Below are 26,078 nucleotides of genomic sequence, written 5' to 3'. Positions count from 1 at the left end.
CCCTGATTAGGCAGGTACTTTGGACAGTTCCTAAACCCTCCACTCAGATTTCCACTACTTTCTGTCCTCAGATGTGAAATAGTCAGGGAATATTCAGTAAATATTCAACATCTAAATTTGCAGAGGAGTGATTCTTATTCCAGCTCTAAAATTTCACCAGGAAGCAGATCCAACCTCTTGAGCAGCACATCTCTGCAGAGAGGCCACTTTCAGCTTTCTGCCTGTACATGTTGTTAAAAAACAGCCCCCAGGAACTTGACTCCTCCTCCTCCTCCTCCTCCTCCTCCTCCTCCTCCTCCTCTCTCATATTCTGAAGCGAAGGCCATCGTTGCACCAACCCTGTTAACAAAAGGGTAATGTGTGGGAGGAACAATTCAATTGGGAGAGCCGCTCGTCATACCGGGAGGTCTTGAAACACAAAGGAAGGTCTGTGGGCTTCATGCCTTCAGAGGCAACATTACTGTTTGACACATCAGCCCGGCTTTTCCTCCTCGTGTTGATCTTGGCATTTAAACAGCCACTTGGACCTGCAGGAGACGGCAGGCAGAGGGCTGGCTGCCCATGGCTGCAACAGCCAATCTCCAGAGATACTGCAGAGCAAGAATGGCACTTCATTTTTTATAGCCTTTATTTATTTAGATACAAAAGGTACATTTTCTTCCCGGGGGACAGAATCCCACACATGTTAAGCCGCATCCAAGTTTCACACTAACACCCATAGATTTATGCCCAGTTTATTCCTTATCACTTTTACAAAAGACCAGTGCTGGTGAGTTGTAGTCCAAAACATCTGGACTGCACCAGGCTGGTGAAGGCTGCTCTATGTAACTGGGCGGAACTGTCTCTGAACACATAGGCAGTTCTGTACAAATTAGGCAAGCACCAAAGGATGGTGGTGGTAATATTTATTTCTTATACCCTGCCCACCTGAGTGGGTTACTCCAGATAGACTGGGCAGCTTCCAACAAACTACGGGGGCGGTGGGGGGGGGGAGTATCAAACATTAAAAGCTTCCTGAAACAGGGCTGCCTCCAGATGTCTACAAAAAGTCACTGACATCTGACAGAAGGACAACAACTACCAGACTTTTAGAAGACATCTGAAGGCAGCCCTGTTTAGGGAAGCTTTTAATGTTTGATGTATTACAGTATTTTAATATTTTTTTGGAAGCCGCCAAGAGTGGCTGGGGAAGCCGAGCCAGATGAGCGGGGTATAAATAAATAAATAAAAATTATTATTATTATTATTATTATTATTATTATTATTATTATTATTCTACAGGGTGGGTGCAACTACCGAGAAGGTCCTCTCCCTGGTTCCCTGTAACTTCACTTCTTGCAATGACGGAACTGCCAGAAGGCCCTCAGAGTTGGATCTCGGTGTTTAGGGCTTTCAAGGTCAGCACCAACACTTTGAATTGTGCTCAGAAATGTACTGGAAGCCAATGCAGATCCCTTAGGACTGGCGTCACATGGTCCTGGCAGTTGCTCCCAGTCACCAGTCTAGCAGTTGCATGCTGGATTAATTGTAGTTTCCCAGTCACCTTCAAAGGTAGCCCCATGTAGAGCGCATTGCAGTAGTTTAATCAAGAGGTAACTGGAGCATGAATAGGGACGCGGGTGGCGCTGTGGGTAAAACCTCAGCGCCTAGGACTTGCCGATCGCATGGTCGGCGGTTCGAATCCCCGTGGCGGGGTACGCTCCCATCGTTCGGTCCCAGCGCCTGCCAACCTAGCAGTTCGAAAGCACCCTCGGGTGCAAGTAGATAAATAGGGACCGCTTACCAGCGGGAAGGTAAACGGCGTTCCGTGTGCTGCGCTGGCTTGCCAGATGCAGCTTGTCACGCTGGCCACGTGACCCGGAAGTGTCTGTGGACAGCGCTGGCTCCCGGCCTATAGAGTGAGATGAGCGCACAACCCTAGAGTCTGGCAAGACTGGCCCGTATGGGCAGGGGTACCTTTACCTTTAACTGGAGCATGTACAACTCTGGTGAGACAGTGTGCAGGCAGGTAGGGTCTCAGACGTTGTACCAGAGGGAGCTGGTGAACAGCTGCCCTGGACAGAGTTGACCTGAGCCTCCATGAAGCCCAAAATGACCCCCAGGCTGTGCAACTGGTCCTTTAGGGGCACAGTTACTCCAATCAGGGCCAGGGAGTGCAAACCCACAGGCAGTTTGTAGGGTTGTGGGGGCCCGTGAGGAAGTAGGGTGCAGTCAGAGAGGCACCTCAAGGCATTTCACAATGTTACAGAGGTTTTTGGGTTGTGATTTTTGGCTCATGAAGGCCAGCCGCTTTGGGGGAGGAAACTAGACGGAGTCAGCCATCCATCATGGTTTGTGGTGACATCCTTGGCCGGTGTGTCCTGAAATATCATAATATGTGCATGGGAAGGCCAGGGTCTGTGGGGTGGAAGTAGCACACAAGATGGGTCTTTCCCCTTCCCTAAACACCTCTGCTGTGTGCATGACAACACCAGTCCTGCGGACGGGATACTTGGGTTATTTTCCATGTTATTTTCTCTCAAGCAATAATTTTATAACAATGACAAAGAGATTGTTCATGACAAGTAAGACACTAGGAGGAACTGCTCAACAAGTATAATATCTTGTCTGTTTTATTATTGTCTAGCTTCACTCTCATTTGTTAAGCCCCCGCTGATGATGATTTCAGCTGACCAAGATCCATTTATCTTGGTCAGCAAGACTTTAATGAAGGAGGGAAAGCGATACAGAAAGAGATCAGGGCAACAGCTGCAGCTCTCCTCCCCTTCATGCAAATCAGGAGAGACCCCCCCCCAAAAGCCCCCTGGCTGAGCGCCAGAGAAGCTGTCAGATGGGGCATGTTTTAATCAGGCAGACTAGGAGCACCCTACACAAGGCCATTTCTTACAGGTCCTTTTCTCGTATCTCATCGCACCACAAAATGCAGGGTGACAGAATTTGTACATATGTTTAATGAAAGCCTGAAGGTGTAACTCAATACAAGGAGCAACTTTTTTGGGCTGTATGTAGCTGAGCACTTGGGCCGCTGAAGATCTGTCTTCCAAAGCACTCCAGATTCAAGTCTCTATATGTTTATTCCTCCTTTTGTCCTGGGGGCTATTCATAAATCCAATCAGTTCCACCCCTACTCCCATTATGCAAAATTTAATACACAGCAGACTAAAAGCTTTCTGAAAGAGAAAAATGAGGAGGGACGCAGAGTTGGATAAATGCCTTGAGAGAATGGATCTTTCTTTTTTGCTGAGCCTGACAACTGGAACCAGTAAACCAGGGGAGATACTAGGCTTTATTTCACCCAGGTCAAAAACCCAGGCCCAGTCCCCCCCCCATCTCTGTACACACACACACTGGCTGGGAGCCTCAGTGGCTCTGCTCTGGAGACTTCACCTGGGCCAAAAAAAACCTGGCTAGCACGCCCCGCCCAACGACACTGCAGTAAACCCAATCTGGAGAGCTAAGAATGAGGGGTGTTTGTTGAATCCAGATTTGAAATATTTTCCAATCTACATTAACTTATGCTTGGAGCCTCCCTGCTAGGATGAAGGTGCATGGCTGCCCAAGGAATGTAATGATTTGGAATCCAGTTCCTGCAAGGGAAAGGGGACTTATCACTTTGGGTGAGATTCCAAACCTCACACAGCGGGCAAGTTGAGGCCTGGGAAGAGGTGCTGGGACACAAGAAGGCTAAGGATCTGGGAGCCCAGATGCAAAGCGATGGAAGGCTTTGAGAAGAAAAGCAGAGGAGATAAGGAACCAGAGCAAGAAAGGGCTGCTCAGAGGGCTCTCCGAAGCAGAACTGCCATATTCCAGTTTCCCAGTGATTTGTGTCCTATGGAAATCTAAGGCTGCAATGCTATGCACATTTTCCTGAAAATAAGGCTGCTTACACATCAGGGATGCTTCCAAATGGGGATGTAATACTGGAAATGTGTCGCTGGTGTATCACAAGCAGGTGTTTGGCAACACCTTATTTAAAAACTTACAGGATTTTCTCAGGAATGGTCAAAACTAGATTAAACCCGGGGGGGAGGGGGGGAAGCAGATATGAGCTGGCATTTTGATGCTGATGATATCATGTCCACAGTGCAAAAAGCAACAACCCCTGTTGGGGCACCAATTCCACATTAGACACCTGCCTGAAAGTGTTTAATGCGTCATTCAAGCTGCGTCCACACATGGGCAAAAATGTGCACATGGCTTGCTGTTTCCATGTAGGCATTCGTGGACCTTTGTCCACACATGAGTGCTTTCAATTTTATGGCTCCCAAATCTACCTCAGTATTTCCCATCCATACAAACAGGGACAAATTTGTGCTGTGAGTACTTTCCCACTCGCCAGACATTTCATTGTGGGCATGAAAATGGATGTTTGCGTAGTAGTGCCACCTCACTTAAAAAAACCACACATTTTTAAATGAAATGTTTGTTAACAAGAAAAGAGGAGAAAAACACACACACACCTTCTCAAATCTGAACAACAATCTCCGACTTACACAATACATCCATGTAAAAAAAACAAGTTAGAAATATATTTGAAAAGTGTCAGGATTCATGAGATGCAATGTATATAAATCCTTAACATAATTTCCAAATTCTGTGCTTATCCTTTGTAGTTCACTGAGCAAAATCACCCTCTTTTTCTGTATTCTTTTTATTATATTGGATAATAATTCAGACCTTCTATTTTCAAATTAATAATAATGTTGATTTACATATAATAATACAATTATGGTATTATTAATGTCTATTTAATTATTTTCAGCCACAATTTCAAGGCCAGGAAATGTGGCACACAGCCAATCCACAACAAATTCTTTAATTGATGTAGAATATTTGTCTGCTCCTTCTGCAAAACCAAAAAAACCACAGGTTTTGGCTGCAATTTTTGAGTTCCTCCAGTTTTGATTTAATTCTTTTATTTTTTCCTTCTCAAGAGCTGAATTTCTTCTGTGTTTGGCCAGGCTGACATCCAGAGCTTTGAAAGTGGAAGTTGCCGAAGCATCAAGGCAGGAGTCAAACTCTGCATTTTATTTCCACCAAAGGTCTCAAGGTTTCTTCCCATTGTGCAGCCAGTTCCTTTTAAAATGTTTTAAATCGGTTGACTAGTCCCCTACTAGCCCCCCTTTGAGGCTGTTCTTGCCATCTTGCACCCCACTGAATGAGGTTTTCTGTGGGCTGGGGGCCATATTGCCAGATCAGGGTCTGTCAGATGATACGAGGCCTTCTTGCTCAGTTGGGATAAAATATGACATCAACACACTTCCTTTGCTTTTCAAAGAGCTGTGTAACATTCCTTAAATAAGGTGCATGGAAACATAAACACCAATTCTGTAGCTGAAGCACATGAGGAAGGTTGATTCTGTCCAAGAGTTCATGGAGCAAAATATTTCGTGTCCGTGTTAGCCATGCTCCCTGGGCCCACTCACTTTTCAAAAACACCAACAACAAAAAATGTGTTTTCCAAGCCAGGAACCTGAGCTCCCTTGTGCCCATGGGCACAAGGTGTTTGTTTACCTGTCTGGGCAAAGCTTCACTATGGGGCAGGGATTGGAGAGGGTCAGGGAGGGTGGTCAAGAGGCAGGGTGGCTAATGGACATGAGACAAAGCAGGCTGGGCATATGCAGCCTTTACCAGGCTAGTTTTGAAGTACAGTTCCCATCAGCCTCACCCAGCACCAAGCTGGAGGAGCTAGCCTAAAAGGATAGCGGAGACAACGTTGAAGAAGAGCAGAAAGTAGGCTAGAGCAATATTATTATATATATTATTACATACTGGCTGCTTGCTTTCCTTAGAACTGGCGATCTCTGCCCATCCTTCCAGAAACTGACCTTTGTCTAGTGCAAGCCTCAGTACCTCAGCTGACTTTAATTATATGGTAATATCTTGCACCCACTGAGAATAGAGCCCTGCACTTTTAATTGGTCTCAATGGGAAATTTGGCTTAAGAGCTGATGAAAAGTCAAAGCCTTTGATTTATGTACTTTTTAAAAGATTGAGATTGACTGTTCAGGACAGCAAGTGAAACTGGGGTCTCCTTAATTCAGATCAGGGATTATGCCCTTTGTAGCAGTTCTGTAGCAGTTCGGCCCCTGTGAGCCGACCCAGAGGGATGATTCTGAATACCCCCCTCCTCCAAATTTTGCCCCAGACCTCGGGGCTCCAATTTGCCTCGACTTGGTTGCAATGCAGCACCTAGGCATTTTCTTTGTAGCTTTCTTCCTGATGGGACTGCCAGAATTTTAAACATGGCTTTACATAGTTATGATCAAGAACAGCAAAAAGACATTTAAATTGAATTCTTGTGTGATTAGTGCACAACTGCATGCACCCACGGAAAACTGCTGCTGGTGGAGAGACCTCAGCCGGAAAGAAAAACGGAAGAGATCCAGTGTTGGCTGGAGGAAACTGTGAGCATGCCAGTTCGAATAGTACTCCCCGCACTATTGCTTCGTGGCTCTACGGTGCGCCTGACACCCACCCCAATGGCGCCCCATCTGCTCCTCTGCTTTGGCATTGCATTTACAGTGCATCAGCGTAGGTACATTATCTCGCTGGCATCCTTGCCACAACCTTAAATGTTTAAAGTGGAAGAGTAGCACTAAAGGGAGGGGTGGGAGGGAGGCAGACCCCACAGAAAGGAAGGGAGTTTGTCTGATGGCCTATGCAGATCCTCAGGCTTACACTTGGGATTTCAGTGCCCTTTGCAGGTTGTAGGAGCAGGCCCAATTCTTTGGGGAGGACCCACACAACCAGTCCTGGCCCTGTGGCTGCACAATTAACCCACTGGCCCTGAGAGATGCCTGCAATCAGGGGGATGCAGGCAAGAGCTTATTTCTCAGGCTTGCCATGACTTAACCTACTCTTCAACTCTCCTAACGGACTCTCACTCTCTCTTCGCCAGCTGCCCATCTCTGTGGACTTGCCTTCTGCACCGTAGCACTCTCAGGCCTGCTAGACTCTTAGGGGTTACTATGGCAACCAATTTCTCAGTTCCAGGGGGTACCACTTTATTGGATGCTGACCTGGTTCCTCTGAGGACGAGTAGCAAAAGCCCCACACTCACATCGTTGCCTCAATAAAATTGGCAAAGCAAAGTGAAAATAGCTGATAAGAGATCAGATTCATCAATGGAGATGGGGGAGGAAGAATGTGGTAGCTGAAGACCTGGTCTATGGGAAGCAGGTCCCATCTTTAGTCTTGGTCATCTGCTGTTAAATGAGCACAGTTAGCAGCAGTAGGAATGAGCCACGCCTGAGGTCCCTGAAGATTTGCAGCAAAGTCAGCACTGGGCTAGGAGTTTAACCCAGTGGTTTGACCCAGTATCACAGAGAGAGAGAGAGAGAGAAACTGGATAGGAAAATTACATTTTGATAACCCAGTACAGTGGTGACTCACAAGATGAAATTAATTCGTTCCGCGAGTCTTTTCATCTTGCGCGGTTTTTCGTCTTGCGAAGCACGGTCTGTCGCAACTGCACCTCTTCAAGCGGCTTTAAGAAAAAAGGAAACAAACTCGCAAGACGTTTTCGTTTTGCGAAGCAAGCCCATAGGAAAAATCGTCTTGCGAAGCAACTCAAAAAACGAAAAACTCTTTCGTCTTGCGAGTTTTTCGTCTTGCGAGGCATTCGTCTTGCGAGGTACCACTGTATTCCCTCAGCCCCCAGGGCACCTGCAACATGATAAAACTGAACATTCAGAACTGGATAAATATGGGAACTTGGCCTTTAGCTACGGGCTGGCTGTTGTCAGGCTGGTCAGGCCCCCCCATAGCCATTGCCCATTTGGCTTGACTTACAGATTGTATGCTAGCCAGAGAGTTGCCCAGTGGCAAATGCCAACTCTGGTCCTGGTACCAGTAGGAGGCTGACAGCTTCAGCTCAGCAGGTCCAGCCAAGCGCAGGAAGTGCTACCATCAGCCTGACTCTAAAGAGATCTCTCCTACTGGATCAGCGGCATTTTGCAAGAAACCAAATTCAACATAGCAGATGAGCAACTGAAGAAGACACAGATGTAGAAGAATCGGGCATTTAATGTGGAAGGCATTTAAGCTTCACTCCCGGTAGGTGTAAGTTGCCCAACACGAAAGCCTGGTATATATTCATCTTGGTATATATTTCTTGACACGTATCTATACATATCCATATGTATAAAACTGAATAAAACATTTTTTTTTAAATAAAAAGACCTGGCAGAATGGATAAGCTAAGCGAGGTGATTTGAAGGCGAGAAAGTGGGATGTGGGTCAGAGATGTGACCAACCCTTTTTCTGTCACTACTACCCTCAGAGGTGCCCAAAGTTTCATTGGTGCTGCCTCCATTTATGGGGATTTAATTGTCCCGATTTAACCAACGCATCTCCCTGGGCAGAGGGGTCTGCTTTATGTCTTCTTCCCCTGAAGAAGACAGCCCACACCACTGTCTGTCTGGAAGCTAATGAAAATATTGTGATAGGATTGGGGGTTGGTTTGGATGATGCCCATGGGCCTCAAACAGGCCTGTGCTTTAGTATCTGTTGTGATTGGTTTCCCTCGACTACAAACTACGGCTAGCTGGGCCTGTAAGCACCCACATTTGCACCCACAGAGAGCTGGCAAAGGACAGGTGTGTTGCCATAGAGACAAGTGGGTGGGACCCTGGCTGAATTGCCCTAGAGGTGGAAAGAAGAATAGCAATGTAGAAGAAGAACAGCCTTTCGCCAGAGTCTGGGATTGTGAGCTGGGAAGAGAGACAGAGGCTTTTCTTGCTCTGTGCTGCATCCAAAGCCATGATTTTGGGGTGTGCTGGAATGTTAATGCTGTGAGCCCTTACCAGACATATGGCAACCCTAGCTGAGCACAAGGCTCCCTTTTAAAGTGGTGCTTAAGGGTGCTGTGGCTCAGAGAAGGCGCTCCCTGCTATGAATAAGTGATAGCTCCTGTGTCTGAGGGAGGTTGATTGGGGGGGGGGAGGGGGTGGTTATGCAAAGATGCTGGGGAAAAGCCTTAGGAGCACATCAGAAGAAGAAGTAGCCAGGCTCTGCAAATAGAATAATAAAATTGTAGAGTTAAGGAACCCATGGTAGAGGCCATCCAAACTCCGAGGCAGATTTAGAGGAGTGTGACCAGTTTGGTCGCACTGGGTGCAGAACCTCAGGGGCACTGCAACTATAATGTAGAAAGGAAGGTGAGAGGCAGGGAGGGGTGTGTGCCAAATTTATGGCACCACTGAAATTTGAGACCTCAAGGTCCACCACTGCAAAAAAGGTAAAGGGACCCTTGACCATTAGGTCCAGTTGCAGACGACTCTGGGGTTGCGGCGCTCATCTCGCTTTACTGGCTGAGGGAGCCGGCGTACAGCTTCCGGGTCATGTGGCCAGCATGACTAAGCCGCTTCTGGCGAACCAGAGCAGTGCATGGAAACGCCTTTTATCTTCCTGCCAGAGTGGTACCTATTTATCTACTTGCACTTTGACATGCTTTCAAACTGCTAGGTTGGCAGGAGCAGGGACTGCAAACTCTTGTTTAAAAACCTTCAATGAAGGACAGTCCACTACCTTCTGAGACAGTATGTTCCATTGTCAAATGGCTCTTGCTGCCAGAAAGTTCTTTTCCACCTCTCAGTCTTCTCTTCTCTAGGCTAAACATCCCTCAACTGTTCCTAAGGCTTGGTTCTCAGACCTTTGATCCTCTTGGTCGCCTAGATCTGCACACCTTCCAGCTTGTCAATCTCCTTTTCCACTGGGTGGGAGGCTTTTGTCCTGAGCTGAGCAATATGCCAGCCATGACTGATGGAACCGTCCATTGGGAAAATGCCAAGGCACTGAAATGCCAGAGCTACATTTAAAAGCATGAGAACATCTCAGGAGAAGGTTAAACGGTTGGCTGTGCTGCTTCGTCAATGTGGCATTTGCATCTACGGCATCTTAGCTGAGTCATGCCAGCTGCGTGCTTGATCCCCAGCTAGCCACTGCTGACTCAGACTGGGTGGCAGCACAGCATGGAGGGGAAAACAGGTGGAAGCTGCTTAATAATAATATTATGCATTCATATTCTACTCTTCCTCCAAGGATGGGGTGGGTGGGCACACACACACACATGCATGGTCCTACCACCTCCCATTTAATCCTCACAACAACCTTGTAAGGTATGTTAGGATGAGTGATAGTGATTGGTGCATCCACCCCAATGAACGGAATTTGAACCTCGGATTCTCCAGTCTTTGCCCAACAGGCTAAGCACTACACCACTCTTGGCATTTAGTCTCCTCGGACCATTTCACATGAATAATTTCAACAATCCTAGTGCCATTCCTGTAAGGAAGGTCAAATAGCTCATCCTTCCCTCAGAGCAGATGGCACTCTGAAGCCATTAGATATCTCCTTGCATACAGTCAAGCCAGGGAGAGTTGATTGGCGAGGAGACATTTGAACCAGGGGTGTCTTGGAGAACAGTTTTTGCTCTTTGGACCAGCACAGGATGCTTAGCAATTGCTGTGTGCTGTGACTTTAGACCTGAAGGAAACAAACAAGCACACCTGTCTGGTTTGCTCCCATCCCTTTATCAGGAGTTTGAAGCTGAATAAAGTCCCCCTGGATGATGTAACCGTGTTCTGGATCCTTCACACACACCCCCAACACACTATTTATGTGTACAAAGTTTATTAGTTCTTATACCACAAAGACAAATGCAGCTTTTTCCAGGTTCTCCATTGCTGAGCTGATGAAGTCTTAGCTACTCGTTCAAGCACTGAAAGACGCACCCTATGCTTTCTTACTTCAGAGTAAGTCCCACTGTAAGATTCACTTCCAAGTAAGCATGTCTAGGGTCAAGCTGCTACACTAAATGCCTGCTCTTGAAAGCTGAATCAGGGCAAAAGGCAATATGCGGAACACCAAAATAGCTGTTTGCTCTGATTGAGCTTTAAAGAGCAAGTTTTTGGGGAGACAGCTCTAGATAAAAAAAAGGGTGCTCAAACATGAAGCTTTAAAGTGCAGAACTGTGCCTGCAAAGAGCGGGGCGAAAGGTTAAGCATGAATATGCCTATAATTCTGAGCAAATGAACTGGGCTGGGTTCTATTAAGCACACGGTGATGGATGGGGCCAAATGGAATTATCCCATTGATCTGAAAGATGCAGCTTTTAATGTAATCAGAGAGGCGAAATGCCGTTAAAAGAAGAGGCAGCAGGACACTAAACTTCCTCCCAAACCTTTGAATATCTTGGGGGGGGGGACTTTCAAGATGCTGAAGGCGAAGGGAGTTCCCTATAATAAGCCTTCCAGATGCTTTGGATTAAAATTCCCATCACTCCCAGGATTCATACTACTGTGTTGGCTCTGGCTGGGAGTTGTAGTCATAGAATCATAGAATTGTAGATCTGGAAGGGACCCCAAGGGTCATCTAGTTGAACCCCTGTGATGTAGGAATCATGGCTAATTAAATAAACTTCACAGTTCATAACTTCAGATTTAATTACCTTCACACTTAAAAGGCAAAACTACTCTTTCCACACTTCCCAGAGCAGTACGCAAACCAAAACACAGCCTTCCTCTGAATCTTGTGTTACAGTTCTCCAACCAAATAATGTGCGCAAAAGTCCACATACCAGGGCAGACATGTCCAAAGTCCGTTTTGGGGGCCTAATCTGGCCACCTGGCTGGTTTTATGGTTTTATCTGGCCCCCGTGGCAGTTTATGTATTGGTGTCAAATCCTAAAAACTCAACTCCTAGAAAAAGCTCAACAACTTTGGAGTAAAAAAAAGGTCGGCCCTCATGCATGTTCACTTCATCAAATCTGGCCCTCTTTGAAAAAGTTTGGGCACCCCTGCACTAGGGGGAAAGTGTCCATAAATGCATACATTGGTGGAAATAATATACAAAAATGCATCTGGAGTGTACAAGGTGAAGAAGACTGCCTTGTTATCTTGAGGGCAGTCAGATAAGCAGCCTGACCTGACAAGTTGGCAGTAAGGGAAAGGTGCATTTAAGAATTTATAATAATAAATTTACTGGTGAGAGTGTTGGACTTGGGAGACCAAGATTCAAATTCTCAGGGAGCCATGATGCAGCACAGTGCCTTTTGGCCTAACCTACTTCACAGGGTGGTTGTGAGGATTAAATGAGAGGAGGGAGAACCATGTATAAACCTCCTTAAGCTCCTTGGAGAAAAAGGTGGGATATACCATAAATGCAACCAACCAATCAATCAATCAATCAATGAATCACAGCATGGCCCAGTGGTGCCCTTCCTGCAACAGCCAGTCAGCTGGAGGGGAGGATCCCATTTCTGGCGTCCAAACATCTTGGCCACACCTTGTCTCTGGCCCTCGGATGCAACAGTTTTCTGATGGAGCTGTGAATCATCTCTCAAATGTCAGTTACATAAAAGAGGAAGAAAAATCGATATGTATTTTGTGACCTAATCAAACAGATGGGAGAGAGAGGAAGCCAGCGGGGATCGATAGGGAAGTGGAGGAGTCACGGCCTGGTCACTGTAAAACCCTCCCTGCTGTGATTTTCCACACAAAAATATTGCCCCATCAAAGAATTGCCAGGAGCTGGCCTGAAACAGAATGAATTATCTCCATCCCTGGGTCTAACGTGGCATAAACCAGCCAAAAGAGCCATATTAATCCACTTAACTGCTAATGTTGGTTCCTTGGGAAGGAACAAGGCTTCTCATCTTGCAAAACAGGAGGCCTCTTTTCTCTTGTTCTCTCCCGATTGATAAAAAAATTAAAAATGAAATGAGGAATATGGAGGTTGTCTTTGAGGTGAGAAATCCATTTGGTGCCAGAAAGGAAAGAGATGGTCCTTTTTTCTAGGAAAGGATTTGCTGTTTTAGGGTGAAGACAGACATGACATTTTAAGGGCCAGGAGACGAGGCTGTTTTGGGAGAACATGGCTTGCGATATATATACAGCATTGATTGTTGATCCATCATTTCAAACTGCCCCTGAGTGCAGACAACCAAGTCACCTTGCAGAAAACCATTGTGCTTTCTGCTCATGTGTGGGTGTTTGTGTTGGGGGGGGGGGAAATAGTTCATGCCCAATTCACAGAAAATCACTTGAACCCATTTTTAAAAAAATAATGTGATCTTTGCTTTTATCTACACAAAATGTCAGAAGTTCCAAATGCATGTGATTCAGTTAAGAACAACAAAGAGTCTTAAAGAGCAGCTAATTTATTATGGAATATAAGTCCCCCTCCCCCAGCCTGGTGCCCTCCAGGCAGTTTAGACAGCAACTCCCACCAGCCTCCGCCTGCAAGGCTGTTTGAAGCTGGGGCTGATGGGAGATGTAGTCAGAAACATTCCAGTCACTTAGCCAGCCGTGCCTTCTTCCAGGATGCCCACACACAGACAGACAGCTAGCATTGCATGGTAGCTGAGCATGCTCAGTCTTTGTTGGGTTGGTTTCGGGTGTGTTCCCTTCCACTTCTCTGAGTAGACAGAGCCATTTTGCTGGCATAAGAGAACAGGTTCCCTATCAGACTACATAGGATATCCAGCTCTTCAGTGAAGCGGCTGACACCATTAAGAACCACAACAGGAATAATAAATTCCAAATGACAGTGATTTGAGACAACAAACTTAGCCAACTCATCTATGGTGTCGTTCAACATGGATAGTGAGCTTCCTGCACTTCCATTCATTCTCCATTTTCCACATGATAGTCTCCTCCAAATCACTGCCTTTCCTCTTTTAATCTGCATTTTCTCAAAACACTATCCCTTAAGCCAAACTCTGATAGACAATCCACAGTCAGTCGTACGAAAAGCCACCAAGAGCTTCAGGAGCGCTGAGAGAGCAGCATTTCCATGGCCCATTTCCCATCATAAGTCACCCACCAGGATGCCTTTTCCATCCCAAAGCCTTACCTGAAATCAGACTAAGACAGATCTAAACCATCAGCATCACCCAAGACCGTCTGGCATTGGAAGGCCACAGCCCACAACAATGCCTTGTCCAAAATTGGAAAATTAGCACAAGGGTACTGATAGACAAGGCTGTATATTGCCTCCCTGCTTATTTAACTTATATGCAGAATTCATCATGCGAAAGGCTGGGCTGGATGAATCCCTAGCTGGAATCAAGATCGCCGGAAGAAATATCAACAACCTCAGATATGCAGATGACACAACCTTGATGGCAGAAAGAGAGGAGGAATTAAAGAACCTTTTATTGAGGGTGAAAGAGGAGAGTGCAAAATATGGTCTGAAGCTCAACATCAAAAAAACGAAGATCATGGCCACTGGTCCCATCACCTCCTGGCAAATAGAAGGGGAAGAAATGGAGGCAGTGAGAGATTTTACTTTCTTGGGCTCCATGATCACTGCAGATGGTGACAGCATTCACGAAATTAAAAGACGCCTGCTCCTTGGGAGAAAGGCGATGGCAAACCTAGACAGCATCTTAAAAAGCAGAGACATCACCTTGCCAACAAAGGTCCATATAGTAAAAGCTATGGTTTTCCCAGTAGTGATGTATGGAAGTGAGAGCTGGACCATCAAGAAGGCTGATTGCCGAAGAATTGATGCTTTTGAATTATGGTGCTGGAGGAGACTCTTGAGAGTCCCATGGACTGCAAGAAGATCAAACCTCTCCATTCTTAAGGAAATCAGCCCTGAGTGCTCACTGGAAGGACAGATCGCGAAGCTGAGGCTCCAATACTTTGGCCACCTCATGAGAAGAGAAGACTCCCTGGAAAAGACCCTGATGTTGGGAAAGATGGAGGGCACAAGGAGAAGGGGACGACAGAGGACGAGATGGTTGGATAGTGTTCTCGAAGCTACCAGCATGAGTTTGACTAAACTGTGGGAGGCAGTGGAAGACAGACGTGCCTGGGGTGCTCTGGTCCAGGGGGTCACGAAGAGTCGGACACGACTAAACGACTAAACAACAACACCAACACTGATAGACCAAGTTTGACTTGTTAAAGGTGCGACTTTCCTAGTGGCTTCTTCAGGCTGTCAGGAACAACTCCTTCCCTCAGAGAGGGATTAACCGCCTCAGAGGTCCACTCACTCAGTCCCAATCTTGCTGTTTTAACTGGCCAGGATAGGCAAGGACCAAGCAAAGAGGCCACCAGCCTCATCCCACAGAGCCACATACCTCTGGCGTCGGGCAAGACAACCTGAGCAGGATCCTTCAGGCAATGCTTCCTGGTTCCTTCAATCTCTGAGGGCTCGTCCACACTTCTGCTTCTACCGTGCCTGGAAAGCACTGGTCTGAGCCCTTTTCCCTTTGTCCTGCTCCTTTCCAAGGGAAAACCACTCTTTAGTAATAAATCGGAGCAAAAGCTAAGGCTAATCCGGAGGAAATCCAAATTGCTGTTTGCTCTGAGCTCTGAGCAGATTCGCCCAGGGGAAAGCAGTGAGACGACAGGACTCTGCCATAGCCAGTGTGTCAAGGTCAGCATGGATGGCCGGGTCAGCCTGGCAGGGCTCAGCTCCAAGAGGCCGAGCAAAGCCGGCCCAACACAAACCTCTGTGCACCTTGCAACTCTGAGCGAAAGCTCTGCTGCTGATTTTGTGCAGCAGAAGCCAACGCGAGAGGAATAATTGACACTTCTGCCTGGGGCTGGGAAGCATTCTGGGATATGGTGCTAGGAGTGCCTTCACAATGAAACATCATGCGGGAGTAGAGAGAGAAAGGCTTCTCGGTGGATTTGGCTCGGAGCAAATTCCCGAATAGAGTTTTCGCATCCACGACAGCTACCAGATTAACTGAAACAAAGACTGATGTCCCCTCCATCATGTACGGAAGGCGGCCCACATTTCCTCTCTACACATTCTGCTATTAGTGGAGCTTCCTGTCTTGTCTTAGAGCATATCGGATGCCTGGCAGCCACGGATGGGTGAATCTGTCCATTTCAGTTCTTTCTCCGTTTCTCATTTTCCCCCAGCCCTAAGTTCCACTTGCCCTCTTTCAGCGTCTATTTGCACATTTTTCTTTGCAAAAAGTCAGGATGAAAGCCCGCTTGCGTTTCTAGGAGCATTTTTGCACGCAATCAAATTTTCCTGCAAGCCCTTTATCGTAATGCAGTGTAGTTTTGTAAGATACTTTCACTAATAATATTAGCATTTTGCACTGAAGAATCACATCACAAAAATAAAGAAAAATGCAGATTTTTAAGGATTAACAGATTGCTTATTGGTTCAGGAAGGGTGACTTAGGAATTAAAATGCAAACTGAACTGATTTATTCTTACTGCTGCCTATAGTATTATTTATTTAGAGCATTTGTACCCTGCTCTTCAGTCAATTCCAGAGTGGCTTAAATGGGAGAAACCAAAGCAAGACGGTCCCTGTCCACAGGCTTGCAATCTAAAAGAAACAGGCACACAAAGGAATAGGGACAGGGAAGGAAGAGGGGAAATCAAACTCAGAGGCCAATCTTTGAACAGTTCTTAAAATGACCGGCTGGCACAGTTCAGGGGTAGGAGGTGCCTGGTGGAGCTGGTCTTTCGGTGAAGCTGAGTCGTCTGTTTCCCATCTCTCCCACTGAGAAAGTCTGGTGGAATGGCTGCTCCAGAAGGGCATGCCATGCTAGAGGGTGAAACAATTTTTGCAAATTTCTTTAGTGAGGGATCTTAAAAATATGTTTTTAGGTGTGAGGAATTCAAATCTGCTATTATTTTGGTGACTGGACAACATTTAGCTTGTAAAGTCTATGTTTGATGAAGCACATAAACCGATTTTGGAAAACCAAAGACTTATAATTGTACCTTTTGAAAGTGTCATGTAATGCTAAATAAATAAATAAATAAATAAATAAATAAATAAATAAATAAATTTAAATAAATAAATAATGATGTATGATATAACTGCACACACTTTTAATGATTTCTGTGCAATTTTACACACATTCTACCTACCAAGCAAAACCAAATTATATTTATTTAATCAAAATATCTTTTGAATTCCCAAGTTATGTTACAACTTTTTAGCATCCCTCATTTTTGGAAGTTGACAGGTGAACAATTTAACAGGCCCTACTGCTCCAGTATCTCTTTTTGGGATGAACCACAGAGATAAAATAAAGCCAGTCTCTTTCCTACCCACTTTCCAGGTTACCAACACAGCCACCCACCCACCCACCCCTCACCCTTTCGGGCGTTTTTACCCTAATGACAGCACCATTTTTGACTCAAGTAAAAAGAAACCTCAACTTTTGATGCATTTGCCTGCAGTTTAATAAATCAAGCTCATCTCAGAATGTAAATCGATACTACAGCAGCCATGGGCAGACTTCCACCGATCGCGGCAACCTCTTGCCTCTCCAGTAACGTCTAGCAAGGCACAAAACAATACATGGCTCCATAATGCAGATGGTGAATCGGGTGTGTGTGTGTGTGTGTGTGTGATGAAGCTTGCCGTGGGTCCTGTTGCATGGAGTATCTGGCGGTGCCGGCTCGCAGGCAGAGGAAACAGCCACCCTGAGCATTCACACGCCATATCACCACCTTGGAGATGGTGAGAAGGGACACTGTTGCCCAGCCTCCACCAAGCAAGCTGGTGCCCTCTGGGTGTTTTGGGCTCCCAGCTGCCCCAGCCAGCATGACCATACAATGCTGGGGCAGATGGGAAAGGATGCTGGAGTCTGAGAGCACCAGAGGAACTCAGTGGCCTTAGCGGCAAATAGCTGCCATCCAGGGATGGTGGGTTTTCTGGCAAATATTGAACTGGGAAATTTTCTGCCACCCTAAATCAATGGAGAAAATTAATTAATAAATAAATTACATTTCTATACTGCACTTCATCTAAGGTAAAGGTAAAGGTACCCCTGACAGTTAAGTCCAGTCACGAACAACTCTGGGGTTGCGGCGCTCATCTCGCTTTACTGGCTGAGGGAGCCAGTGTTTGTCTGCTTCCACAGACAGTTTTTCCGGGTGATGTGGCCAGCATGACTAAGCCACTTCTGGCGAACCAGAGCAGCGCACGGAAACTCTGTTTTCCTTCCCACTGGAGTGGTACCTATTTATCTACTTGCACTGCGTGCTTTCGAACTGCTAGGTTGGCAGGAGCATGGACAGAGCAACGGGAGCTCACCCCGTCCCAAGGTTTCGAACCGCCAACCTTCCGATCGGCAAGCCCAAGCGGCGAAGTGGTTTAAACTTCATCTAAGGATCACATAAAAGCACAATAATGCACAACAAGCATAACTTATATAGATTAGATTTAGAATGCTTTGCCTTATATTTATTTTAAAAAACATATTCAATGCACAAAATTTAAATATTTGGGCATCCGTTTGTCTTGAGAAAACCCTTTGTGCAGGGTTTACTCCTTAGCCTTTTCTTCTTCCAAAGATGTCCTGCAAGGAGGTGCACATTTAGGATCAAAGTCTTCTTTCTCCTAGATTGGCTGCCTTCTCAGGTGGACAAGCCCCACCTGCCCCTCACTTCCCTCTACAGCACATGCAGAAACTGCCTTCCTGACCATTGGACCCACTCAATCTGCCAGAGCCTGACTTTGCATGCAGGGGAAGCCCTTAACTCAGCCGGGGTTTGAGACCCATCAGTTACCCTCACCTGGTTTAGCTAGCCAATTGAAGCTGTTCCCGGGATGTGGCCACTGTTGCATGCTGACAGCTTCCAGGAGGCCCAGGTGGGATATAAATATTATAAATCTATAAAAGGCTCCCCCCATCAAAGGTAGTTGCAAAACCATAGTTTAGTTTTCTGTGGACAAGCTGCAGTGAGACTCAGACTTGAGGGCTCCCTGCTGCCCCCTCTTGCTCTGGGTCAGCCAGAGTCTAAGGAGGAGCTCGAAAGCTTATGCTTCTGTTTTAGATTAACCACAGTTTGCCATTTTGTCTGAACATGACAGATTTTGGGTTAACCTGAGATATGCCTTGTTAAAACAAGCTGTTTTTCAACCATAATCTAAGAAGCTGGCTTGTTTTGACAAACCACAGTTACAATAAACCACCGTTTAGGGTTCCTAATGATGCTTAACCTAAAACAGAAGCCCAAGTAAGAGGAAAGGGAAGCGGGACTGTGCACGCCTGAGACTTACTATGGCCTGTCCTTGTCACAGTAAAGAATGGTTGCATGATAAGCGCAAACAGGGCCACCAGCAATGCTGATTTATAATAATGTCCAATTGAGCTAAATGAGGCTGGCTCCCTCGTATGTAGTGACTAGGCCTATAGCCTAAGGAGTAATGCAAAGGTGTTGAAAATTGTTCACATCCTAATTTTAGCATGCCTTGAAAGCTGAATACATAAATAGATGTGCTCCCTGGGAATAGTCACCCAGAAAAGAATGCTAATTTCAAGTTTAATTTTACATGGAGCTAGTATTCAGGTGGCTCTAGACTGAAGAAGGGAAGGAAGGAACAAGGAATTAAAAATAGCCTTTCATGGCTGCCATCGCTAACCCTGAACCTCCGAGGAGGAGGAAAAGGAAGAGGTGGCTCGATGGCACCTTTCCAAATCATTGCATTGATTTGAGGTCGTCCCTCATCCCCCCGGGGATTCCCCCCGGAATGCCTGCCCCTTCAATCCCAATCCATTCTGAGTAGAGCCTCGGAGGGTTCATCTACCTCTAGTTTGTTCTCTTATTGTTATTTGACCATAACACTTGTGCAACTGCATCTGACAGAAATAGAAACCTCGCCTCAAAAGCAGAAGCAAGAGGGAATATCCAAGAATTCTGGAAACGGTCTGTTGCATCCTTGGATGAGGCAGAATTTAACACCAAACATAACCATGGAAACAGAGATGTAGCTTTTTCTAAGCCACGTAGAGCGTTGGAACATAAAGCCTACAAGAGCAAGGAGATGTGTCTGCAATTAGGAAGAGCTTCCACAGACGGGCACACAATTTATTCAGGGAGAAGTGACAAGGGAAAGGAGACAAAAGGAGGAAATGGTCTAAGCAACCACCTGATGCAAAATGGAACTAACCTGCCCCGACCCCGATGTCTTGGACCGCAACTCCCATCAGCTCCAGCCGGCACTGTCATGCTTCCATCAGCCCCAGCACTGCACAGGATGATGGGAATTGTGGTCCAGGAACATCTGAAGGGCACCAGGTTGGGGTAGGCTGCTCTTGCCCATTTCAAGAGAATATTAAACCAGGTAGAAGAAGACCAAGTCAGTGGTACAACACCAAAATTTGGCACCGTCCCACCTCTTGCCTTCCATTCCACATCATAGTTGCAGCGCCCCCGAGGAGCCACACTCAGTGCGACCGAACTGGTTGCGCTTCTCTAAAACCACCTCTGACTAAGAGAGTAGGGATGAATACTAATACTAATACTACTACTACTACTACTACTACTACTACTACTAAATATTTATTTATACCCCACCCTCCCCAGCCAGAGCCGGGCTCAGGGTGGCTACCACTAATAAAATTACAATAAAACATAATGGGGGAAACAAACAAACAAAAATCAGTTTACTAAAATACCAGTTAAAATGCTATTTAAAATGCAGCCTCATTTTAATAGTAGCCCATAAATCAAAACCATAAGGGGAGGGAAACATAAGGGTTGGACTGAGTCCAAACCAAAGGCCAGGCAGAACAGCTCTGTCTTGCAGGCCCTGCGGAAAGATGTCAAGTTCCACAGGGCCCTAGTCTCTTGTAACAGAGCGTTCCACCAAGTCAGGGCCAGTGCTGAAAAGGCCCTGGCCCTAGTTGAAACCAATCTAACCACATTGCGGCTTGGGACCTCCAAAGTGTTGTTATTTGTGGACCTTAAGGTCCTCCGCGGGGCATACCAGGAGAGGCGGTCCTGTAGGTACATGGGTCCTAGGCCGCATAGGGCTTTAAAGGTCAAAACCAGCACCTTAAACCTGACCCTGTACTCCACCGGGAGTCAGTGCAGCTGGTAAAGCACTGAATGAATGTGATCCCGCGGCAAGAACCCCGTAAGGAGCCTTGCCGCTGCATTCTGTACCCGCTGGAGTTTCTGGGTCAGCTTCAAGGGCAGCCCTGCGAAGAGCAAGTTACAATAATCAAGCCTGGAGGTGACCGTCGCATGGATCGCTGTGGCCAGATCAGGGCGGGAAAGGTAAGGGACCAACTGCTTGATACGGTGGAGATGGAAAAATGCCACCTTTGCTTTGGCTGCAACCTGCGTCTCCACGGAAAGGGAGGTGTCAAAGGTTACACCCAAGCTCTTGTCAGAAGGGGCTGGCACTAATTGCGCCCCCGCAAGAGATGGGAGTTGGCCCCCCAACCCCATATCTTCCTGACCCAGCCAGAGGACCTCTGTCTTCAAAGGATTTAACTTCAACCGGCTCCCATGCGGCCATCCAGCCACAGCTTCCAAGCATCTGGTCAGTGTGTCCGGGGCCGAGAAGTTGCAATGTCAACAGTTTTCCCAGGAAGATTGCTTGCACAAGTCCATGGCCCGTTTACTGTGGTAGCACTTGCACTCTGGAACTCCCTGCTTACTGACATCAGAGAGGCGTCCTCACGGTACTCCTTTCAGTGCCTGCGAAAAACAGCTTTTAAAGAAAAGTCTACCCAGACATGTAAATGTTGCTGTATGTTTTTAGTTTATTCCTGATCTTATCCTTTGAATGTTTCAAAGGGTGATTTTTATTGATAATTTTATTGTTTTATTCTCTTTGTATACCACTTTGAGGGTTTTCTTTAAACAATAAATGCTATGAAATAGATAAGGAAATAAACAATAAATTAACTGAAAAGTTGGTGATAACAGACCTTTCATGGATGAAAACCAGGGCAAGCTCCCCTTCTGTCACCTCAGCGATCTAACTGAGCGGTTCCTGCCTCCCTAACCACTGTTTGGTCCTTTGGTCCTTCCTTCCTTCCACTTCTAACGCATCTTTCCTCCCAAAGGAGCCCCGGGCAGCAAGGAGCACAACAAGGTGTTGTATTCAACACAGTGCTGAGGGAAAGGGCTGTAGCATCTTCCGCACATGCAGAACGTCCCAGGTTCAGTCCCTGCTGGCATCTCCACGTAGGGCTGGAAGAGATTCCCTGCTCAAAACCCTGGACAGCCACTGCTGGTCAGTGTAGACAATATGAACCAATGGTCTGACTCATATAAGGCAGCTTCCTATGTTCCATCAGTTCGAGGGTATTTCCTTGCGTGATGCAATGTTCTACCCCCTCTTCCCCACACCTGGCACTTGAGGTCAAACCCGGAGACCCGGCTACCCAACGTTTCTCACTGGGATGCTGCCCACACGCTTTAGTCCTCATGCCTAACAGAGACAGACAGGCGCAGGGATAGTGCATGCAAGGGCATTGGCTCCCATTCCATTGCGGAATTTGACTCACAGTTGCCTGCGCTGTCAGAATTTGCAGCTAAATGTAACATGGTGCTTAATGGTTCAAGGGCAGGGTCTCTTTTTACAACTGTAAGCAGCATCTGTAGGTGCCTCGCCCCCGCCCCAAATCCACTACAGTGGTACCTTGGGTTATAAACACCTTGGGTTACAAACACTTTGGGATACAGACTCCGTTAACCCGGAAGTAGTACCTCAGGTTAAGAACTTTACCTCAGGATGAGAACAGAAATCGTGCAGTGGTGGCACAGTGGCGGCAGCGGGAGGCCCCATTAGCTAAAGTGGTACCTCAGGTTAAGAATGGTTTCAGGTTAAGAACAGACCTCCGGAACAAATTAAGTTCACAACCAGAGGTACCACTGTATGTTTGGGTTGGGTCTGCAGCGTGCAGGGAGAGGCAGTGAACACTTTCCTCTGATCCCACACCCGCAAGGAGCACTTTCTCCCGAATGCCGCTGTTAGTCGAGGGAGAGCGATCCCATTGACACCAACAGAGGCTTCCCTCCTGCCGCAAACAGAGTTGGAGAAGGGGGATGGTAGTTATCAGAAAAAGGGTTAACTCCCTTCACCCTGTGAGGGAAATCAGGTCCACCCACAGTAATTTAGCCTGATAAAACATTGACATGCTTGAAGAGGTATTTAGCAGACTTTGGTCAAAGCCACAGCCTAGATTTAAAGCATACCCAATATAGATTTAAAGCACATGACTTCCCCCAAATAGCACTGGGAACTATAGTTCCCCCCATAAACATACAATTCCCAGCATTCTTAACAAACTACAGTTCCCAGGATACTTTGTGGGAAGTCATATCTGGTTTTCAGCGATGTCTGAAATAAGGATGGAGCTATGTAGAGGCACTGGTGGCTTCACGGTTTTTCCTGCATCATTATATTTGCATAGCATAAAACAGGGGTTGGCAACCTAAGGCCCACGGGCCACAAGTGCCCCTTGGGGGTCATTTAACTGGCCACAAACCGCCCTTGAACTGAGCCGCTCGCTCAGCACGTCCCCGCATGCTGCACTAAACCAGCACACCCCGGTGCGCGGACTTGTTTCTGCGGCACCGGAAATTGTGTCTGCACAGACACAGAAACCGAAAATTGGATGATATAGCAACATATCACCCAGTCCTAGAAGTCCTGTGCTTTAAATGCATGTTGTGAATCTGCCCTAAGAGAAATGGCTTCCCCCATAAAGTAACCTGGGAAGCATAGTTTGCTAAGCGTCGCCTAACCACTCTTAGCGCCCAGGATTCTTTGGGCAGGAAGCCAGGATGAGAGCTTTACATTATTGATGTCTCATCATGCCCACCAGATGTTTTTGACTGCGACTCCCATTAGCCCCAGTACTTAGCTTGTAAGCTCTTTGGGGCAGAGGCCTCCCCTTTCCTACCATTTTGCTTCTGTTACTCTGTGAAATACCAAGAGAAGGATCAATGCTCAAATTACAAGGAAGATGAGAAAGAATAGGGTTCTTGCAATTCGTGGGCCCCAATCTGTGACTCATTTCTGCTGGAGTGAAACCATGCTGCTCCCACAACCTTCTGAAAACAGTGGCTAAGGAGGACAGACAGCCGGACCCCCCTCTGCTCCCCTGTAATTCAAACATGGCCCACCAGCAGATCGTCGCTTGAGTCAACAAAGCAGACACTCCTCATCATCCAGGCCCAAAGCCACAGAGGTTGAAAGGGGTTGGAAAGATTCTTGCGAAAACAGGGAGGGGGTGAAAGGATGCCCCCACCTCAAAGCATTCTGAAAGAGGAACTACGGGGTCTCATCACAGAATTCTGTAGTTTGAGCACTGACAAGAGCCAGTGAAGAATGGTGGTTCGAGTGTCAGACTAAGACTTGAGAGGCCAGGGTTCAAATCCCTACTCACCGGGTGACCTTGGGGGCCAGTCCCTGCCTCACAGGGTTGTTGTGGGGATTAAATGAGGAGGGAGGGAGAACGATATATGCCACCTTGAGCACTTTGGATGAAAAAGTTGGGATATAAATGCAATAAATGCATAAATAAATAATAATACGGATGACCCTGGTTGATAAACAGCAGCAGCTAGAGCAACCACAGGCCTGGTAGTTGGAAAGGGAAGTAGGGTTGTTTTCAAAGTGAAGCTCAGGGCTGCAACACACTCTCTCCTCCTTAGACCTACTGAGCATGTTCCGATTATTTCGCAGGGGCTGTGACTCATGAGACCTCCTGGAAGAGGAGACTGGGTGAGCCATGGCTGCAGCAGCCCTCACGATGAGGAGCTTGCTTTGACAGCGAGAAAACAAAAGAAAGAGATGAATATTCAGCAGGGATGAGGCCAAGCCCAGGTTAAGTGTGGCTCAGGAGTCCTCCCTCCCGTCCTCCTTCCTAACCGCACACAAGGTGGAGGAAGAGAAACTCACAGACACAAAGAGGACCCTGGATCCGGCCCAGAGAATCAGCCGCCACAGGGACACTTCCCAGCATTTTCCAGTCACTTCAAAGTGCAGAGCTAAGACCCACCTCTGTTGCCAAGTATCTATGTGTGAACCCGCTGCCTAGGAAACCAGAGGAATCCCCAGAGATCAAACGCCAGAGAATCTCCATGGCATGTAAAGCCAGATCAGAAGGTTTTCATTTTTAGGGATCAATGTATCCAGAATACACCTGTGTACACACACACACACACACGCACGCACGCACGCACTTTAAGATGACCAGCAGCCAATTCTGTCCAATGGGCTGCTGCTGTGTTGTAGCATACAGGGCTTTTGGCCACGGTCGGTTTAAAATTGTTGCAAAAACAGGCCAATCTGGTTTATGCAAACCGTGCAAGAGAGCAACCTCCACCCCCATCCCCACCTATATTCCGCTTCCAGCTCAAGAAACACCGCCTGGGCTCTTCGGCATTCACTCGCGCGCTGGCGAAGGGAGCAAGCAGCCCACGAAAAACAGCAGCAGCCCCAGCACCTTGGGGGTTTCCTTTTTGCTGCAAGATGGGGTGGGGTGGGGGCACCTTTCGACCCACAGATTCACCGGTGCAAAACATTCAACGCCCATACCAAATTGGTTTTACCTATTTCTTTAAAAAACAACAGAAGCAGAGACAATAAAGTGGAAAGCCGACTGGTCGAAGGTGCGGATGAAATCCGAAAGGTTTGCCTCCTCCTTACCCGTTTAGCGCATCTTCCTTGCAGGGGCGGTTATTCGCTTTCCTCCCCGGCAGCGCGGTCCCTTCTCCTCCTTCTCCTCCTCCTCCCAGTCAAAGGAGCCCACCGGAGGAGCCCATCCTGCGATCTCCGGATCTGTCCCTCGCCGCGCCTCGCGCCTCCTCCTGGTCTCCTTGGGCGCCTTCGCTGCTCTGCGCGCCGCGGAGAAAGAGATCCGCCCGGGGAGGTGGGGAAGATGCCGGGCAGGGGGAGGAGGCAGCATCCAAAAGGGACCCGAGACCCAGCAACCGGGCGGCGGAGGCAACCTGCCCGCCTCGCCCCGTCCGCTTCGGATGATGACAAAAGGGCGGCTCCCCTCCGCGCCCCGAGCGCCCCCCTCCGGACGGCAGCGCGCACAGCCAGAGGCGCCGCGTCCCTCGGCCACCGAGCCGCCGCGCTGCCGCGTCTTCTGCTGCAGGGAGGAGCGGTGACGCAATGGGCCGTTGGCACAAGGAAGGGGACCCCGATGGGTGGGCCGGAAGGATGCGCCCCTCTCCTTTAAGGGGCTGGAAGGAGGAGAAGAAGCCGGCGGTGGGGCTGGCCTCCCTTAGGCTTTATTTGGCTGCGCGGCACTTGCTTTTAATGGCGTTACTTAGGAGTAGGAGTAGGCTGCTGCTCAGGAGTCGACAGGGGAAGCGCACCTGCTT

At 47.4% G+C, this 26,078-nt stretch overlaps 1 protein-coding gene across 2 annotated transcripts in view; it reads right to left on the bottom strand.

Annotated features, from left to right (window-relative positions):
* Window positions 1-25,646, bottom strand: part of ADD2 (adducin 2) — a 69,915-nt gene extending 44,269 nt beyond the window's left edge. For both annotated transcript variants that reach the window (XM_053401481.1, XM_053401482.1), the window contains exon 1: window positions 25,396-25,646. The gene's annotated coding sequence lies outside the window, so the exon portion shown is untranslated. The remainder of the gene's footprint in view (window positions 1-25,395) is intronic.
* Between the last annotated feature and the right edge of the window lie 432 nt (window positions 25,647-26,078).

This window comes from Podarcis raffonei, chromosome 8 (assembly GCF_027172205.1).
Source record: "Podarcis raffonei isolate rPodRaf1 chromosome 8, rPodRaf1.pri, whole genome shotgun sequence".
Taxonomy (NCBI): Eukaryota; Metazoa; Chordata; class Lepidosauria; order Squamata; family Lacertidae; genus Podarcis; species Podarcis raffonei.
This window is presented reverse-complemented; position numbering and strand designations above follow the sequence as displayed.